Below are 6,731 nucleotides of genomic sequence, written 5' to 3' on the forward strand. Positions count from 1 at the left end.
TGCAGATTGACCTTTGATTGTTCAGGCCTGTGCCATTCACACATACTTACAGCGTGTCTGTAATCACAAGTCATTTCTAAAAATAGTCAGAAAATGAAAGCAGGTTTAGCTTTTTACTCTCAATGAGCCTCTTGGAAAGCACTCCCTGAAGAGGAGAGGCTCTCAGGATCACCATCATCTTTGAAATCACTTCCTAAGACTTATTTAATTATGCTTCTGTCTCCACTGTTAATAAATCTCATCCGCCTTCTCTTCCTGTCGATTCTTCTTGTCACTATTTGTTTCATCGGCCTCTACTGTTCCATTACTACACACTCAATTAACAGAAATGCCTTTTCTTAATCATGCAGTCTTTCAGTTTCACTTATCTCACCATTAGTAAGCCATATTAGAGGACGATAACATATAAAGATAATTTTCTCTGAACCTCACACTTTCTCTTGAATTAATCTGAGTTCACATTTTTCTTTTCTTTTGCATTCACAGCATGAATGTGTAACCTAGTGTGAGCCGATGCGAGTGTGCCTGCATGTGTGACTAATCTTCCTGCTCTAATGGCACCATTAGAGTGTTTCATTGGGGCCCAAATAGGCTAAGGCCCGCTCTTAATGGAGCTTGCGCGGCTCTAAACCGAAAGCACAGTCCGGTGGCTGGAGAAGGACATTTCGCTCCAGCTATAATAAGGCATAACAAGATCTGCAAAGTGTTGAAATGGTAAAATCAATACTAAACTGAAATGTTGCCATGGACACGTGAAAGCTGGCTGAGGAGAGTGGAGAGGCGCCAGTAATCTCCCACCGATGATATTTAAGTTGAGTGTTGCATGGTTTTATCCTTAGTGATGGAACAAGAAAAATGGCTGAAAGTGCGGAGATAATTTAGAAGTATGTGACCTCGTCAGAGGAAAAATAACTTTACATGTTAGTTAAAGTGGCCATATTATGCTCATTTTCAGGTTCATAATTGTAATTTCTGATTGTATCAAAATAGGTTTACATGGTTTAATTTTCAAAAAACACCATATTTTTGTTGTACTGCACAATGCTGCACTCCTCTTTTCACCCTGTGTTCAGGTCTCTGTTTTAGCTACAGAGTGAGACCTCTCAACTTCTGTAACATCTTTGTTGTCAGTCACACATGCGCAGTAGCTAGGTAAGAATTACATGAGCTAGCTAGCTGTTTCTCCAACTTCGGCCTGTACAAGGCAGGATTAAAATACAGAACGACCAAGAGAAGTTTCACTAGAGATAATTGCTGGAACGTTAGACACTGAGGTACTAATACGAACTGGCACAGAGAGCACAGATTAAATACACTTGGGAGAAAGGGATAATGAGGGACAGGTGAAACTCATCAGGGCGCGGTAGGCAATCCCACAGGCAGGGAAGACAAGGACAGGAAGTGAAGTATCTGAAACCAGACAAAAGGTGAGTATACAAAACAAAACAGGAAGTAATGAATAACTAAATTAACAGACTAATTTGTGGCACTGAAATCATGAAAATGATATATGCGATACTATAAGACACAAATTCTACCAAAATGTATCAAATGTTGCCCTTTTTGAGTGATGTATGAGTTCCACAATATTTGGCATAATCATGAAGTGATAAGTATGGATGGAAAGCCCATTTTCTTTTTAAGGCATTTTCACCTTTAATGGATAGGACAGCTAGATATGAAAGTGGCAAGAGGGGGAAGACATGCAGGAAATCGTCACAGGTCGGACACGAACCATGGACCTTCTGCGTCGAGGTACACACCTCTATATACTGTATGTGCACCTGCTCTACCAACTGAGCTAGCCCAACCACTGAAATCCGGGACAGTTAGGGTTAGGTAAATATCGTGGGTGAGGTTACAAAATGTACGTTTTAGTGTCATGCAGGACATGAACGGGACATTTAGGTTTAGGAAATGATCGGGGGGGTGGGGTACGTTAAAGTGACACATGGGACATGAACAAGACACGAACCCCGGTCTTCTACGTCATCTTACAGCCCCACGGTCTAGCTACCGCTATACCCGGTACGTCCCATACAGACGCTAAAGGGTGTTTTGTGCGTTATCTGACGCTGAGAGCCACTGACCAAAAGTCACGATTTGACGAGTTGGAAGTGAGAACAAGTTACATAGTCATTATACAAAAAGTATTGTATTTGGGTCTATATCAATCTGGCAAAGTCATCATCCTGATTGAATAAAATTAATTGTTTTCTCCAGATGGTGCCTGGCCTTACATTTCTACTGCCATCTAATCAAGTCTGCCAAGTCCATTCAAGTCTTTGTATAGTACTGTGCTAGGTTAGACTGATACTGTATGTGAACATCTATGTGAATTATTGGCCCTTCATTTTTAATTAATTTGTCTTTGAAAGGTACTCAAAGGGTCCTTGAAATGTATCATTACATTAAAGAGTGGCAACCCTGTCGAGAGATTAATACTGTTGAATCAGCCGACGAACAAAGAATTACAAATGGATGATGGAGCTGTTTCTGTCTGTCAGTCGACCAGTTTTGGAGGCGAAGTGAGTCACCGGAGAGTGTTGTTTTCTTTATTTTTCCTGCTCAGAATGTCAGGTACCCCGTTAATTTGAAAAACGTGGATGTCAGAGCCTAAACTCATGGGCACTTTCTACCCGTCTCCAAGGAAACAATTAAGACTCTCTCTTCATGGACAACCATAACCCTCGCTTTCAGCATGCAGGAAATATCTCTATCGCTCCTCTCTATAGAAATCATCTATTAGGGATGTTTCTGAGAATCAGAATATGACAGTTGGCAAAGCACAAATAATACATTCAATACAAGTTAATGTGCTTTTTTTTTTTGTCCTTTAAAAATGTGTTCAGTATTCAGATTTGGAATCCCATGAGGAAAACGTTGCACTGAAAATCCTTGTCAGTTTGCATTTAAGACAAAACCATTGTGTTCTTATGTGTTTTCACTGTCATGATTATGCAGTTGAAAAATGTAAATTATGGCAACCTGTGTTCTGGAAGTAAAAGTCCTGTCCATTTTCTCATAGAAAATGTTAGGTGACTGCACTTCAAAGCTTGAATAGACACGCAACTCTCCGAAGATTAAGTATAGAGGATTAACAACGATGTTAGAAAATGTCAGGTTCCTTAATGGTAGACAAAGGTACAAGTCAATGTAAATAATAGTTAACTACAACTCCCAGAGGCATTTCAGCAAAACACATCCAATCCCACGTCTTATAATTCTGTTGTGTGCACCGCTAATGACCTGTTAAGCTAACAATTACATTTTGTAGAGACCTGATTCAACATTCAGCAGTTTATCCACCTACTTTTAGATTCCAGGTCAATGTTAGATGAATTCAGTGATGGCGCTGTGTTAATTGTAACACTGAAGCGTCTAATTTGAATTTGCTACACGCATGATTCATGCCTCTGACTGGCTTCTTCTCCACAACGATGGCAGCCAAGGCTCATGGTCATCGTAGCATTTAGAGCCATCTTCCATGCCAAAAATGATGAAGAAAAAAATATTTAAAAAAACAAATAGCAATGTCATTCTGTCTGTTAGATGGTTCACTAATTTTGTCAATACTAAAACTAAACTATCGGGTGGATTGTAATGACATTTTGTCCAGAAATTCATGGTCCCCAGAGGGTTTATCCTACTGATGTTAGTGACCCCCTGACTTTTACTCTGTCGCCAAAGCCAACAATCAATTTTTATTGAAATGTAGCACAGACATGCCCCCTCCAGGATGAATGAAACAACTATGTTGATCCACAGACTTTTCATTTAAATGCAATTTAAATTGCATCTCTTTGTAGTAATTTTGCTTCTCTTTGAGGTCATTTTGCATGTCTCTGTAGTCGTTTTGCGTTTGTTTTTAGACGTTGTGCGTGTCTTTGTGGTAATTCTGTGTCTCTTTGTAGTTATTGTGGACTGTTTTTAGTCATTACGTGTATGTTTTTGAACGTTTTGTGTCTATTTGAAGTTATTTAGCATTTCTTTGTGTTCATTTTGCATTTCTTGTGATTGATGTGTGGGTTCTTTCAGCAACATTTTTGCGAGTCAGATACACTGACCCTTTGGGCCCCTGGGCCTGTGTCCGATAGGTCCATTCAGTAATCCATCCATGAACTCATGATGACTTACTCCTCCATAACAATGTGAGGTGGCTGAATAAGGGAAGGGTCCTGGAGGGATTGTAGGCTGTCAGAAAAGACCTGGAGATGTTTTAGTCAGAACAAAGGAATGCCAAAGCCAGGCAGTTTTTTGCTTTTTTGGTAGACATAACATCTCATCTACATGAGTTCAATCTCAAGCTCCGAAGCCAAGGCAGCACAGTGTGTGACCTCATGGCATCACAGAGGCACATCTCCACTGTCCAACTCTTCAACAGCTGACTCTTAAGGTAATCACCATCATCATCATTTCCTTCCTGGAGAGGCTGGCTGAAAATTTACAGCTGGCACTTTGACAGCTTCAGGTAAGCAACTGCAGCATTTCTTTCTGCATTGGATATATATCTCTGCATTGGATCCTGGGAGTTTTCAAGAGGCCTATAATCTTTCCTTGGAAGGTGGAAGGGAATGCATCTCTGTAGGCAGAACTGATTGACCCCTTCGAGCGAGTGTGGCTTTGAGTGAATCAAACTGTAAACATGTCACCTTCTGGAGAAAGATACGACAGTAAATTCTCCCAACCTCCAGGTTCAGTTCCACATATCGATGTGAGTCAGCATTCTCAACAATGAATGTGGTAAAAAGTCTATACGACCAATTAACATTTGGATTAGTGTCCCTGTCTGTCAATCACACCTTTTGTATAAATGCATTTGGTGCGACAGTGGCGATGAAAAACTTCCTTTTAACAGGCAGAAACCTCGGACAGAACCTGGGTCTCATTAAGCGGTCCATATGCCGTGCCCGGTTGTGGGAATGGGGTTTAAGGTTAGGGTTTAGAGAGAGAGAGAGAGAGAGACAGAGAGAGAGAGAGACAGAGAAAAGGTATATTTTTAAAATAAAAATAAAAAAAATATTACACTAATGTTTTGTATTCATAAAATGAGGTATGGGCTTGGTCCGCAATGACTTGCCGATCGGTCAGACCTTGTTCCGGACTTTGAGAAGCCCTGCTGTAAGACTCTTCATCTTGTTCTCTGCACTCCACCCTAGAGTCAGATCCTCCTCTGCTTCATTAGTATCTGCAGGATTCTCTACAGTCGCAATCGACCAGCTGTTCTACAGAGAAGTCTGTAGCAGGATAACAGTTGGACACGAGGGAAAGCCATTTCTTTCACACACATTCTTTCCTTCACTCTTTCCATTCATTTCTGCACAATTGTGAAATATCTCTCAAGGTTATCCTTTAACTGCATGTGTGTGTGTGTGTGTGTGTGTGTGTGTGTGTGTGTGTGTGTGTGTGTTTGATGCTCAAAGGACCCGTTGCATTGATTTAGACTGCAGGGCGAAGCTGACAGCAGTCTTGAGTCCTGCTCAACAGCACAGGGACATGCAGCTGAAAGGAAATAGATTTCTGAGTTTACACTGTTATTTATCCAGGATACTCTTCATTCACATGAATACAACCCTTAAATGCTTCAATCATTTTCACATTCCTGAAGCAGTTATTAAAAATGTCAACCTGTTTAACATCAGGTGCTGTTCACTAGAAAGCAGGAATTATTCAATCAGAAGCATTAATGTGTAATTCTGCGAATAACACATCACTTTAAGAGCACACATTTTGTTTTGTTTTTTACCACAGCACCTGCCTGGCTGCTTAGTAGGGACTACCACTTATTCTGAACTACCATTACAACAAACATTTAGAACCTTCTAGAAGGCGTGGACATCTCCAGTAGCCTCTCCGTCAGCTCCGCTAAATGTATGCTACGAGTCACTCATCAGGATAGGGAAAGGTGTTTAATTTCTGAAAATATTCAGGTCCACAAACTGTACAAGTCTACCAAATTTCATGTTTTTATGAAAAAGTGAACATATTACCTCAAATGTGGCACATATCACCTGGACTATAAATAAATTGAATGGCTATTGCTGAAAAAATGACGACATTAAAATGTGTTTGATGGTGTTTTTGATTTTATGAAAATCCTCAGGATTCCAAGAAGGGTTAATTTGCAAAAATAGATATCTCCATTTGATTTATCTTCTTTAATCATGTTTTTTTTTTGTCTGGAGGCCAGGGAATATCAGTCAAACTCTTGTTGGGTTGTTTTGGTCAGAGATCTCTAAATCATTTTTAATTTTTTATGAATCATGTTTTTTATTGTGCACTCAAAGGGATATCAATCAAACGGGTGTTGGTTTATTCACTTTCAAGATGGCTTGTATTTTTGCAAATTAACTCTTCTTAAAGTGTTGGTCATTTGCATGTACAGTAGTTAAATTGTTGATAAATTGGTGCTGAGATGAATACTTTCTTGTGATGTTAAAATGTTCTGTGCAATTCACTATGGGATGTCTGTTGTTTTAATGTGCTATATTGGTGCTAATTTGTGTGGCAAAGCTTTGTGAACTATGGACTGTTGCAAAAAGTCCTCCGAAACCATATCACATTACGGGTCGCTTGTTCCTACCCTCTAACTTCAACTTTATTTGTGTCCCCAGAGGGCAAATAGGTGTGCAGCAAGTATACAGTAAACACATACAAGACACATAAATGCATACAAGTTCTACACACAGTCCTACTGGAACACCACCGTAACAGTAAGAGGACAAATAAAT

Source organism: Sander lucioperca, chromosome 14, assembly GCF_008315115.2.
Source record: "Sander lucioperca isolate FBNREF2018 chromosome 14, SLUC_FBN_1.2, whole genome shotgun sequence".
NCBI lineage: Eukaryota > Metazoa > Chordata > Actinopteri > Perciformes > Percidae > Sander > Sander lucioperca.